Source organism: Meriones unguiculatus, chromosome 14, assembly GCF_030254825.1.
Source record: "Meriones unguiculatus strain TT.TT164.6M chromosome 14, Bangor_MerUng_6.1, whole genome shotgun sequence".
NCBI lineage: Eukaryota > Metazoa > Chordata > Mammalia > Rodentia > Muridae > Meriones > Meriones unguiculatus.
Window position 1 is genome coordinate 38,689,267 of NC_083361.1, and position 14,622 is coordinate 38,703,888.

Here is a 14,622-nt window from a genome sequence, read left to right on the forward strand (position 1 = left end):
TGTGAAGACTCCTGCCTGATGACTCCCTGGTCAGGTCATCTGGATAGAAAGGGTGGATCATCTGTGTACTCTCTTGTAATTCTACCTTTCAGGGTGCCCTACAGCCAGGGCCAGGATACATGGATGTGGGAAAGTAACCCAGGAAACCTACTGCTTACTTATCCCTCAAGCACAGGGTATTTTCCCCACCATACCTTCCAGAAGCCTCTGAGAGTTGCTCTGTGTATCTAGTTTCTCCAGGGATTTTATTCATAGTCCATAGAGCCAGCATTTTCCCAGTGCAATACTGATCAAATAATTTCAGACTACAAATGCATGTGTTATCTACATGATTTTGTTTGGTAAAGGCAAGAATAAAGCCTGGGTCAAAAATTTCTATAATATCCATTGTGTGTCTGTGCATAAATGTGAGTACTCATGGCCGTGTGTGTGTGTGTGTGTGAGTGTGTATGTGTGTGTGTGTGTGTGTGTGTAAGTTAGACATCAAGACTGAACATCCTCCTCTATTGCTCTTCACCTTAATTTATTGAAAGACTCTTACTGACCCTAGGAGTTCACTGTTTTTGCTAACTTGCTGGCCACGGAGCTTCCAGGATGCCTGTAACTGTCCTGGGGTTATAAGCAAGCTCTGCCACAGACAACTTCTTACATGGGTGATGGGGACCCAAAACTCTGCTCCTCATGCTTGTGTGGCAGGTATTTCACCCACTGAGCCGTCTCCCCAATGCTGTAACACCTGCTTTTTCAGTGTACATCACTGCCTGTAACAGGCCTACAAATATCCCTGGACGTACTTCCCAGCACACGGCCAACACGTGACTTTCAGTCTGGAAGCTCAACTCTGGGTTCTAATAGTTCCCAACACCCAGTCTGTGCCCAGGAAATTATTTTCATATGAATAAATGAATATTACTTGGACTTTTTTTAATACAGTGAGAACACACACACAGACACTGGATAATGTTTTTTTTTTTTTTTTAGATTTATTTACTTATCTCCTATATGAGTGCTCTGTCTTCATGCACACCAGAAGAGGGAATCAGATTCCATCACAGGTGGTTATGAGCCACGTGGTTGCTAGGAATTGAACCCAGGACCTCTGGAAGAGCTGTCAGTGCTCTCAACTTTTGAGCCATCTCTCCAGCCCTCTGGATATTAAGTTTTTAAATTAAGACAAATGGCAGGTTTATACAGTGATTCCTCTTACCTTCAGAGATTGTTGTTTGAAGTTCAGAAATTTTCACTTTTCAATAAGACTGCTTGCACTGACCTAACCATGAGATGGTTAAAATTCCCTACTTTGGGGACTCAGCGGTTATGAGCATTTGCTGTTCTTGCAGAGGACCCACGTTTGTTTCTCAGCACTCATGGTGGCCACATCACTACTGCCTTTCACCCCCAGCTCTGGGGATCTAACACCTTCTTTTCTCCACGTATCTCTTCTCTGCTCCACTCCGAGGATGTATTTATCATCACTCCTTCCTTGTCCCTGCTTGTCTGCCAGCTGGCATAAAAGCAATGTTACAGATTCAGTTTGTGATATACGGAGTAACTTAGGAAAGCACAGTGTGTCAACACCAGATAATTGCCCCACACTTCTGCTTGTTCCTATGGCTCATTGACCTTGTGGGTGCTGATGGTCAGAGGGTGAGAACCTGTAGAGTCAAGGCCCTTGGAAGCTGGATTTATCCTTCAAGGCTGGGGCTTGTGGGTATCAGGAAGAATTTGATCACTGTAGATCTTATAGGCAGTGTAGGCACAGGCTTCCCCACAGGTGGGTTCCCAGCTCGTAGTAATGTAGCACCAATCATTTTCCAGACAGTTTGTGTCTCAGTTCACAAAGTGCTTAAAATAAATTTAGAGCCCTAGATAGATGTTGAAGTTTCAGAGCCTCCAGATAGGGAAGTTCTGACCCCTCAGTTAATAGTTGTCTGCTCCAGGCTGAAAATTAATTGTTGCTGACTTTCCCATAGAATAATTATTTACACAAATGCTAAGCTTTCTTTCAGAACTGGGATCAAGCCCGGGGCCTTGAGCATCCTACCACGTGCACTGCTCCAGCCCCAGTCTCTCAGTTTCTGTGTACCTTGATACCACGAGGCTTAGGATGAAACCCCCAAGTTTAGAATTATTGTTTGTTATAGAATATCTTTCTCATTTGAGTCTTATTTCCTGAGAGTTGTAAGAATTATTAGCTGCAAGTTGCAAAAGAGGAGCTACAAACACCTCAGAAAGGAAAAAGGACTTACCCAAGATCAACTGGGAAGTGGAAGGCCATGAGGTTGGTTCTAGGTACAGAGCCTTTCTACAACAGCGCAATTCATACGTTTAGACATTGGTGAGGGCTACATAAAAGTGTCAGGTTCACCGCTGGTTCCCAGAAAGGACTAAGAATTCTGTATTAGCTCGTGGGATCAGCTAGCAACACAGGAACAGCATTTCCATCTGCAGGAGCATCCCCAGGGTCAGAAGCATCACTAGAGGCAATGCTACAGTTAAAGCCTCATCTAACTCTTAGCTTGTGGAGTCTGGAGCCTGTTATTCAAAGACAGATGATAATTCAGGGGCTTTGAATACATTGTCAAAAGGACTTGCCCATGGAGATAACCTAGAACCCTGACAATGCAGCCACTTCTGAGGAGAACTGATAGACTAAGATCATAAAGAAGGAGAGAAGGACCTCCCCTATCGGTGGACTTGGGGAGGGGCATGCATGCAGAAAGGGGGTAAGGGTGGGACCGGGAGGGGAGGAGGGAGGGGCTTATGGGGGGATACAAAATGAATAAAGTGTAATTAATAAAAGTTAAATAAATAAAAAAAAACCGACTTGCCCAACTGGAAACATCCGTGTGACAATTAGCATCGTTTCTGTGGTCACCATTCCAATGGTGACCACAGAAGGACTCATGCTCCCTGACCATCCACCTTGGTCCAAGAAAGAGAGTGTGCACTCGTGCTGGTACTGTGGGTTGGGTGTGATCTCTTGGGAATGTGCCATACAATTTTGAACTTGGAAATATGGTCTGCACCTGAAGGCATTAATGTGGCAACTGACTGTGGTTGTAGAGATGATCTTTTTTCTTTTCTTTGGATTAGACTAGTTTTGACTTCAGGTTTCTTAGAAAAAAAAAAAAAAATAGAACCTGGGCTGGGGCAAAGCACCTGGCTATGCAAGCTGATAACCTGAGTTCTGCTACCTGGAACCTTCAGGAAAAGCCAGATATGCTAGCACACCTTTGTGATCAAAGCAAGAAAATATCAAGAAAAGAGGGGGACACAGGGGATCACCCAAAAGCTCATGGGCCGGCTAGCCTGGAGTATGAGGACAGCGGCAGAAAGGAGAGAGAGATTGAGAGAGAGAGAGAATTGATTGTTGAAAGTGTTGTCTGTCCTTTGCATGTATCCCATGGTGCCCACTCATTTGTACATCACACACACACACACACACACACACACACACACACACACACACGTGCAAGAGGGGCAGGGAGCGAGAACTAGGTCCTAATTAAGTTTTTCCACAAATGGCACATTTTCTTCTCTTCCATAGTCATTTATGGTTGACCCTTACCTCTCCTCCACTTCCATCATGTATTTCACTGTAAAAAAAAAAAAAAAATATATATATATATATATAATATGTTTAATATTCTAATATTGATACCTATTTTTGTAGCACATTAGAAAATAAGTTATTTTGCTGTGAGGGAAGCCAATTGAAGTAGGCGTTTTCCAAGTTACTCTGGGAAGTGGCAAATCCACTCCAAGTGGGTGTTATTTGTTGTATTAGCATAACAAAAGTTGCCAAATTACATTGCCTTCAAAAAGGGCTTTGGGTGCTTTTTCTTAATTATATGTAACTAGTGTGGCAAAATGAATCTGTGCTAATTTTAAATTTAGTTATCTTCTACCAAAAATGATGAGTCAGAATTCTATAATTCAATTAAAAATGAGACTTTTAACATATTCAGGTGTCCTTTGACCAAACAATGATGGTAAATGCTGATGGTATATGCCTGGCCTGTGACTCCAGCAGCTAGACAGTGGAAGAAGGAAGGGGTTCAAGAGTTCAAAGATAGCCTAGGCTACATGACACGCTGTCTCAACAAAAATAAATTTATAAACAGATCGTTTCACATTTACAAAGTCAACTTGAGATCCTACCAGTCCTTTTATCCTCCTCTTTCTGTTCCTACAACTTGAGAATGGGCTTAAGTGTCTTTACTTTCCATCCTGAAATGAACCCTCATTTCACACTGAATCAGTCCAGGCCACCGGAGAGGCAGAACTCTTTGAAGCCTCTGCACATTGACTGCTCTAACACACTAGATTCTCACACCAGGATCCTCGGTCCATCAGGGAGCTTGCAGGCCTCCAGCCTCAGGCTCTGCCTTTGTAAGTGTTCGGCATCCATTCCTTGCTCAGTGTTCTACCCACCACCCTAGGCTTTACTGTGATTGACATCTGGTGGCCTGTTGGATGTACAAGGGAGTTCTCTCCACAGCCACGGCTTGGCAGTCTTGATGGGGAAACTATGACAAGCATCGTTATTGTTCCCTCTGTTCCTGGGTGGGGCACTAGGGCACAGGAAGGAAAACTGGGCTGTGACTTCTTATCTTGGGGGGTTCTACTCATAACCCTCTTCTTAACAACTCAGCACATAGGAGGACATCCTCATCCTCTGCGACTCTGCAGGCACTCTCATTTCTGTCTTCGTTTTTTGTTACATTTATTTGTTTACTTGTATAACTCTAATTTCTGTATTCAAGTCAGCTACAATGATGTCTGTAGAAATGGTAAGTTTTTCAGCATCAGAGAAAATGCAGCAAGGCTGAGCTAAAACACGTTCTTCTGGTGATGAGGATGAAGTCAGATGCCTGCACTCCTCATTAGACCGTGTGTTGTCTTGCTCAGAAATGCCGAGTATTATAAAAATTAATTTGGGTGATAATAGTAGTTTTTTTTTATTATATTGCAGTTATTCTGTCCCCAAAGCCTGCCATACACTGTCTTATTTAATTCTCCTGTAAGTCCATATTTCAAGAATTTGCAAAGAATGAACTCAGGACCCAAATTGACAGATAACCAAGCAGGGCACAGCTGAGTAGGACTTGAGCAAGGTTCTTTTTGCCCGCAAAGCTTATACCCTTTAGTTTGAGAGCAACAAGGTGTAAAACCAAGATCTGCAACCCAAATGCTCAAATAATTAATTCTAAAGTGCTCCGTCAACAACACGATGCCAACAATTTGGGAGGCTGAAGCAGGAGGATTGCCACCACAAGTCTACACAGCAAGTTCTAGGCCCATCAGGCACAAAGTGAGAAGAAAAAAAGAAATAAAAAGGAAAGAAAGAAAGAAAGAAAGAAAGAAAGGAAGGAAGGAAGGAAGGAAGGAAGGAAGGAAGGATAAAAATAGGTGATGCGTTCTTAGAAATATGAAAAGTTGTGGGCTGTAGAGAGATGACACTGTTGTTAAAAGCACTGGCTGCTTTTCCAAAGGATCTGAGTTGAGTCCCAGTTCCCACCCATTGGCTCACAACCGTCTCTAACTCTAGTTCCACAGGATCTGCTGCCCTCTGCTAGCCTCTGAGGGCACAGCACCACATGGGGCATAGCCTACCCGCCAGCCCACCCACTGAGGCAAGGCACTTACATATAAAATACACACATCTAGAATGATTTAAAATCATTTTATTTTCTGTGTGTTTCCCAAGCAGATGCACACATGTCATGAACACAGTAATAGTATATTTAAATCAGTACATATATTTAATTTGTTATAAGTAATATATTTTCTATAATATATTACTTACAACAAATAGGCATGAGAGTGAGGGGAAATTGTTAGACTGATAGATCCTTCATGGCTGTGTCCAAGTACATCCAGTGGTTCTTCTTTGGTTACCGATTCAAACAACGCCACAAAGTAGGAGTTTTAAGACAGTCGCAGCCTTTGAGACAATGGCAATCGTTTGTTTATAAATTGGCTCCTAGGTCATAATGAGGAGTTCTAGTAAACTGACTAATATTTATGAAAAACCAAAATCAAAAACAACCTTTCAGACCCTGCAGGGGTGGCAACCGAAGCAGGCAGGGACAAAGCCGGTTCAAAAATACTTCACACAAGTTAGGGGGAGACTTACACCAAGAAGCCTGAAGTCTTTTTGTTTTGGTTTGGTTTTGAGACAAGGTTTCTCTGGGTAGCCTTGGATGTCTTGGACTCACTATGTAGACCAGGGGCTGGCTTCGAACTCACAGAGATCCGCCTGTCTCTGCTGGGATTACAAGTGTGTGCCACTGTGCCCAGCCGTGAAGGGTAGGAGGTGATAGGGGTGGAATTTTAACGTCGGATTCTGGTTACTTCTGTGAATATCTAATGTTTTCACAATAAAAGCACCAAAGGCCCCACTGGCATTTCCTTAACGACCTCGTAAATAGGATAAGCTGAAACTTACAGGATAAGCTGAAACTTTTGCTTACATTGAGAGTCACTCCAGCCCGGTTGCTGAAATATTAGCACTGCACTGCCCTCTAGTGTTGGGAAGAGTTTATAGCAGCACGATGTCATTAAAATCCCGTCTTCCTCCCACCCGAGCTATCCCCTTCTGCTTCAACGGTCCCGCTAGCTGGCTAGTTTTAAATTTAAATGGAGGTTTTAAAAGGCTATTGACTGATAATAGTTCTTCTGTCCTCGCTGGAATTCCGATTGCTTCCTCCTTTGCGTGCTGAGATTTCTCTCCTCTTCGTTGCTCTCTTCAATAGTAAACCGCATAAAAGTGATTAAAAAAAAAAAAGACTCCAAAGCAGCAGGTTTCTAAGAGCTCAGACGTTTGAACGGGAAATGGCGCTATTTATCAAGCTGAGAAGCTGGCTGTGTCTTGGCAATACGCTTTTATAATTACTCAATCGGTTAGCATCACTAATCGATGTTAGTTGAGAGGAGAAGAGGTTATCAAGAAGAGCCATGTCCAAAAGCAGGGCCTCCAGCGATTGTCCTTATCAAAACCAGTGAATTATTACTTATTTCTGACTTGTTTGTTTTTGCAGTTCTGAGCATGGAGCACAGGGCCTCACACGTACTAAGCTGGTCTTTTACTCATGCTTTGAGCACCGGTTCCCCAGCAGGTGGTTTGAAGCTATGGGATTTTGAGGAGGTGGGTCCAATCTGGCTAGATGAGGTCACTAGGGCCTGACCTTTGAAAGTTGTAGGCCAGACTATGGCTTTGGCCTAAGTCCCTGCTCCCTGGTTCTCTGTGATGTGAACAGCATTTGCTGCACACTCCAGTCAGCGTCATTAGAGCTGCACCTTCATACCTTCCGGGTCTTCTGGGCTGAAACCCTTAGCCACCAGGCGCAGGGTGCTTTTGCCAGGGTTTATGACGACCACAATGCAAAAGCAACTAATGGAAAAGCAACTAAGCCATCCCACAGCTTGAAGGGGTGAGCACTGAGGTGTGTGTGTCACAGAGAGCCTCATGTACATTACCTCATTTAATTCTTGCCACAGCTTTGCGGTGGGTTAATTCCTCTTTATAGGCTTTCAAAGTTTAAAGACAGTCACTATGCTAACATAGCCAGCAGGTGGCAGAATTTTGTCTTCTTGGCTGTAAAATGTGTGGGTGAAATAGGTATGGCTCTGTAGTGAGTCTCTGCAGCTGGCTTCCTGAGCCTAGGCAGTATTGAGGAATAACAGAGCCTGGACTCTTAGCCATGACATAATTTCAAGCACTCTTCATGGATTATCCATTTACTTTCAACAGCACAAGTGAGGGAAGTCCTATACCATTCACAGACGAGGAACCCAGGACATAAGGTGGCAGAAAGTAGCACAGGTGAAATTGGAGTCCAGCTATCTTCTCTCAAAGCCTCTGTGCTTGAATGTAACCTGGGGTAGAGGTCTGGCCCGGGTGTTGGCAGGTTCTTGGCTTCGTATCCAAAGACTTGAAAAGAAGGGCTCACAGAGGCTTGCGAAAGTATCAAGATAATTTGATGTGGGGTAAAGATCAGAAAGGAGTACGCTATCAAAACTAACAAAGGGCCGGCCACGTGTGTGAAGATACTCAGCGCTGCCAACTATTGCTTTGGCTTCTGGTGGGGGGTGCTCAAGAAAAGGAGGTAACTGGTCAATAAGGTTCCTGGTTTGGGCTCTCTCTTTTGATTGATGGGTAGGTTATATAATCATTTCTCTACTGTGCTTGTTCATCCTAATGCACGTGATTTTAATCATATGCATGCCCAATTACACATAGGCACAAGATGGTAAATATTCTCCCTAAAAAGTGACTGAAGGACACACTCACCTTCTTTTGCATACATCTGGAACCAGCTTATGCCAGACTGAAACTTTTTATAGGTTGCACTGGGAATACATTTGAACAGAAACTGTTTAAATCTTGGTACTGGGGGTAAATATTTATGTTTTTCAGAGGTGAGAAAAAGCACCCCCATATGGAGGTGGGGGTTTCAGGGAGTCCTGTGGTTGCTAGGTGACTTGTTTTGATGGGGGTGTACACAGACCCTATGGGTGAAGGAATATCCGATCAATGCATTATTACAAGAAGGGTGTAGGGTGCATAACCCAAACCAAATAGGGTTCCAGCCTAAACCTTCAGTGCTGATCTGACTCAACCATCACACGCTTCCCATAAAGAGTCTACTAGGTGGAGGGTATAAGAATTTCAAATATAGGGTGTGGTGGTGCATGCCTTTAATCCCAGCACTCAGGAAGCAGAGGCAGGTGGATCTCCATGAGTTCAAGGCCAACCTGGACAGCCTGGGCTGCAAGGAGAAACCTTGTCTTAAAAAACAATAATAAATAAATAAATAAATAAATAAATAAATAAATAAGCAAAGCAGCATAAAGTTTATGATTGGGTTCACCAGAAAATGTGATCCTCCTCCCCCACCCTCCCGCCCGCATCTTTCTCTCCTTGGCATTTAACATACCACCCAGCACACAGGAAGCAACAAGCATGCTTTGCAGGCCATCCCTTTGCTTTCTGAGTTCTTCAACATTGCTTATTTACTTATGAACTACTCCGCTCACACTAAGTTTACTAGACAGTAAACTCACACTCATAATTGTTCCGTAACATTAACAACCCAGAGAACCAATTGCAAGCTTCCTTATAAAGATTAGAAGGCATTTCCCACCACCTGGCTAGCCCAGTGAGTGATCAAGCATTTCGACCTTCTCTGACGCCCTCTGGTGCTTGATATCTGCAATTACTCCACAGTAGCTGAAGCAGCTATTTCCTGCTTACAGGTGCTTGGGAGCATGCGAATAGTTCGAACCCTGGGGAATTGGCTTTTCTGCCTGAATGCCCGCTACTCAGGGTCGAGTCCAAACTGTGTTGGCTTCTGCAGCCATTTTCCCTGCTCGTCTCCTCATCTGTCTGAATTTCCTTCTGCTCCTCCCTGCCGCTACAACTTGTAATATGAATTTTTGTCCACTGTGTTTCTAAAAATAGCTGCATATTCTCTCTCACTCTCCCCCTCCCTTTCTCTGTCCTCTTAACCCTCTTCAAAGAATGCTGCAAGTGTTAAATCAATAATATAGAAAGTACTAAACAGTTTTTTTTTTTAAGTGGAAGACTTGATGCCCAGTTTCCTTTCCTCCACCATGTGCTTTTCGTAAGTAAGCATATCTCTTTCAGGCTACTATGAGGAAATGAGTCCTAATGACACCCCCTCCCATAGTGACATCCTCTCCCACTGTGATGGTCTCTCTTTCTTTTTTAAGATTTGTTTATTATTTATACAGCAATCTGCCCGCAGTGTGCCTGTGCACCAGAAAAGGGCACCAGACCTCACAATAGATGGTTGTGAGCCACCATGTGGTTGCTGGGAATTGAACTCAGGACCTTTTGGAAGAACAGCCAGTGCTCTTAAACCTCTGAGCCATCTCTCCAGCTCCTGTGATGTTCTCCTTTAGCTGAGTAGCAAACTCCCCTCATCAGCTTTAAAAGCAGCTGGTGGTCCTGGGCTGGAGAGATGGCTCAGTGGTTAAGAATGCATGATGCTGTCTACTCAGAGCACGTCAGACAGCTCACACCTGCCTGTGACTCCAGCTTCGTAGAATCTGAGGTGCACCTTCTTTTGGCTCCTTTCAGGCATCCAAACACACATGGCATATACACAGAGAAACACAAACACTTTGGAAGCAACAAACCCTCACTGATCCTGAGCGAGTCAGTCAAGGGCAAACCCTGGCAGCTTTGTTTTCTAACCTTTCAATCATCATTATTTTCCTAAAGAGATGCCCTGAAGTAGGCCGGACAGAAGCCCCTGCTCTGTGCTTCAGCATCCAAGTGCAGTAAGATCACTGCTAATGGTCATTCTCTGCTTCTGATGAGGAGGACAGTGGGTGCTTTATAGAAGCTCTGCTTTATGGCTTAGGTCATTGTCATCATTCAGCTCTACAGATGGGGAAACCAACCTTAGAAAGGCTAAGGGCCATCTCGTGAGTGAGATCTAAGTCACAAGGTCAGCCTAAAAGTGATATGGGGAAATGTAGACTCAAAATGGGCACCTCTGTGTGCTACAGTGTAGAACTCTGGCTAAAGGGGCAATAAGGGGTTGTTTGATCTCTAAAGACTGATGATGATACCAAGTGAGTGAAGCCTGAAATGGTGCACCCACTCTGAGAGAGTGATGAAAACACATCCACAGAGAGACTGCAGCAAAACTGTTCAAAACCTTGTTTATAACAGAAAACAACAACAACAAAACAAACTGGAAGCAAACCTAATATGTTTACAAGCAGGATGTGGGTTAGGCTAGTCTACTGGAATCACACACCTTCTGTGTGATCCGGCTGGAATGCAGACACACCACACACCTTTAATCACAGTGCCTGGAATATAGACACAATCTTAGACACCTTTAATCCCAAACAATGTAGGTAAGGTTAGTTGGTAGAAGGAAGAAGCCATGTTTGAAAATGATGTCTAATTGAGAGGCAGACGAAGTGATGAATCAGAGAAAGATTTGACAGAACTGACTCTTGTGAGGACAGGAAAGAGAAGCTACTTAAGGGCTGTACAGTTAGCAGGGCATGGTGGCAAGTGTCTTTAATAATAGCATTTGGGAAGCAGAGGCAGGCAGATCTTTGAGAGTTCAAGGCAAGCCTGGACTACAAAACAAGTTCAGGACAGCCAAAAAAAAAAAAAAAAAAAAAAAAAAAAAAAAGCAGTATAGTTAAGACAGTAGAGTACAGGAGAGAGTTAGAATAGAGAAGAGAAGACAATACGGTAGCGTTGAGTTCAGTTAAGTTCATGCAGGTTAGTTTCTGGAATTCAGAAGCAGAGCAAATCAGAAGCTGAGAGAAACCAGATTGAATCAGTGAGTTTGGAGAAGAGTTTGAGCCAGAACAGCAGAATTGAACCAGCCAGCCAGAGTTCAGAAAGAACAAGAAAGGGTGAGCAGAATGCAGCAGTGAGCCTCTGGGACAAGTACATCAGGAGAATAAAAGTTACTTTTACAGTAAGACTAATTAATGAGTTTATTGGGTGTGTGGGGGTGAAGAGTTACTTGCAGGAGTGTGGGTGACCCTCAAATGGCTGCATCACCACAGAGACACACCCTCGTCATGGGTGGTGACCTCATGAAGTTACACTGTGGAGTCTGTCCTGAAAATAGCCTCTTACTCTGCATGTAGTCTAGAATCTCTTAAGATCTGTTGCAGGCGGGGTCAGTGAGGGAAGGAAGGGTCTTATGATGTTTAAAACATGTTAGGGAGTATTAATAGTCCCATAAATGTTATCTTTACCCTAGACCTGGCTACCACTGCATTGCTGTGTTCCAGTTGCCATGGCTATAAGGGAAAAATTCAAGATGGCATCATGTTCTGAGAGAACGCTCTATTGAACAGCTACTCAGAAAGAGTAGCTGACAGCTACTCAGTCAGACATATGGGCTTACTGACCCATATGTCACAGCTCCAGAGCCTCAGAAATGAACTCATAAGTTAGACAAACATTGGTCTAAGGCTCAAAGTAATTTTATTACATTTAATTATTTATTGGGAGGGTGGGTGCAATGGCAAGACATGAAGGCCAGAGGACAGCTTGCAGCAGTCAGTGCTTCCTCTCACTAAGAGGGGCTTGTGTCTTTGCATGTGGAGCCCTCTGGACAGCCTCTGTTTATTTTCGTTGCTGTTTGTTTTTGAGACCCAGTTTCTATACATAGTCTGGATGTTCTGGAGCTTACTACATAGACCAGGCTGGCCTCTAACTCACATACATCTTCTGCCTTTGCCTCATGAATGCTGGACTAAAGATCTGCATCACCATGCTGGGCTATATGTATTTACTTATTTTTTAATGAAGGAAATGGCCCATGAAGTATGTTAAGAATTTATTGCCCAGCCCTATCAACAGCAATGAATATTAAACATACAATCTCGGTTGAAACAAACAAAGCAAACCCTTAAACCCTGAGATACAAGAGTACATGCCCTGTGATTCTCAAGTAAGAAACTAATCAAATTGGAAAGCTTTGAGTTCCCAGTGGGGAAGGGTCTCTAAACTAGAAGAACAAAAGCATGCTTGGGAGTAACAGTGTTCTAGACCTTTTATTGGGCTGTGTACATAGCCATGGTACACAATGTTCTAGAATCATAACCTGAACCCTTAGGACCCGAGCATTGTTTCTCTTTAATTAATTAATTAATTTACTTTATGTCCTGATTGTAGCTCTCTTCCCAGTCCCACACTCCCACTTTTCCCCCATCCCCTTCTTCTCAGAGAAGGGAGCCATTGCCCTCCCCCACATGCCATCTTGTCTAGCACTTAATCAAGACTAAGCTCATCCTCTTCCACTGAGGCCAGACAAGGCAGCCCAGCTAGAGGAAAATGATCTAACAGCAGGCAACAGAGTCCGTGTCAGGGATAGCTCCCAATCTAGTTGCTAAGGGACCCACCCGAAGGCTGAGCTGTCCACCAGCTACATAAGTGTAAGGGGCCTAGGTCTAACCATGCATGCACTTAGGTTGGTGGTTTGTCTCTGTGAGCCCTCATGGGCCTGTGTTAGTTGACTCTGTTGGTCTTCTTGTAGTGTTCTTGTCCAACCTCGGGTCGGGTCTCTCTATCCTCCCCCCAGCTCTTCCATGAGATTCCCAGAACTCCATCTAATGTCTGGTTGTGGGTCTCTGTTTTGATCTACTGCTGGGTGGAGGCTCTCAGAGGACAATTAGCTTGGCTCCTGTCTGCAAGAAAAGCAGAGCATCATAAACAGTGACAAGGGTTGTCTCTCTACCATAGGGTGGGTCTCAAGTTGGGCCAGTCATTTGTTGGCCATTTCCACAAACTCTGCTATGTCCTTATTTCTTGTCCATCTTGGAGGCAGGCAGGGTAAATTTTGGAGGACCCAAGCATTTTTTTTATGTCTATTATATCACAATTTTGAAAGGAGAGAATGACCTTATTACAGCCAATAAACTCTACAAGGGATTTAATACATGGGGCCTAAGACCATGTGAGACGACAAGATGTGAGGGTGCCTTTTTATATGACAGTCTCTGGTAAGGCACATGGCTGAACCTATACACTCTGACACCCTAGCACTGTGATAGCCCAGTGGGGAAGGACAACTGGCTCCCTGTTTGTTGCCTTGGTTTTAAACCAGAGTCCATCTGGCTGGAATGACTGGGAAAAGGATATATCTCCTGCTTCTGCCTCATGAGTGCTGCAACTAAAGGCCTATATCACCATGCTGGGCTATACATACATACATACACACACACACATATATATATATTTAATGAAAGAAGTGGCCATGAAGCACATAAGGAATTTATAGGCAGAATAACAAGAAGTCCTCAGATCAGCCTCTGCAAACAGGCAGCAGTTAGGGCAGGCAAACCAGGGCCGGATCTCAGAGAAGGCCATTCATTATCCTAAACACTCCATGTCTTTGCCTTAACCAGAAAGTGGGAGGAAGGCACATCTCAGTTAATGTCTAGATTGAGTGATGGGACATCATGCGCACAGCCCAATCTGTCTTTTGCTCAGCCACCACATTCTTGGGTTTGGGAGGTGGCTCAGTGGGTACATATGCTTCTGCCAAGCCCGAGGACCTGAGTTAGATCACCCAAACCCACATTGTGGAAGCAGAGAACTGAATCCTGCAAGGTGCCCTCTGACCTTCATACACCCACCATGATACCTGTACACACACACACACACACACACACACACACACAAAACCACAAATAAATAGATAGATAAATAAATGTAATTTAAAAAACATCTCCGCGTCAATCATTCTAATCTCTATGCTTCCAAAATCCACACTGGTCAGGCCCAGTGTGGATAGCTGTATTCTAACCATTGATAATGTCCTGGATTGAAAATCAAACCACAGGATGAGGTTGGAAACTCTTCCTGGCCCAACCATCCAGAAGGGAGCCAGGATCTAGGCAGGGAGATCAACCTGAAAATTAGTTAAAGGAGCCAGCCTGACTTCTGACATGAAGGAAGAAGGTAGTGCTGGGAAAGAGCAGAAGAAACTTATTCTGAGTTCTACCATTTTGTCTTCAGACTCCATTAATCACAGGGAGAAACTAACTTCAAGGGCCTAGGGCAGCTGATACTTCCCAATAGCAGAAAAGCTTCTGTTGTAA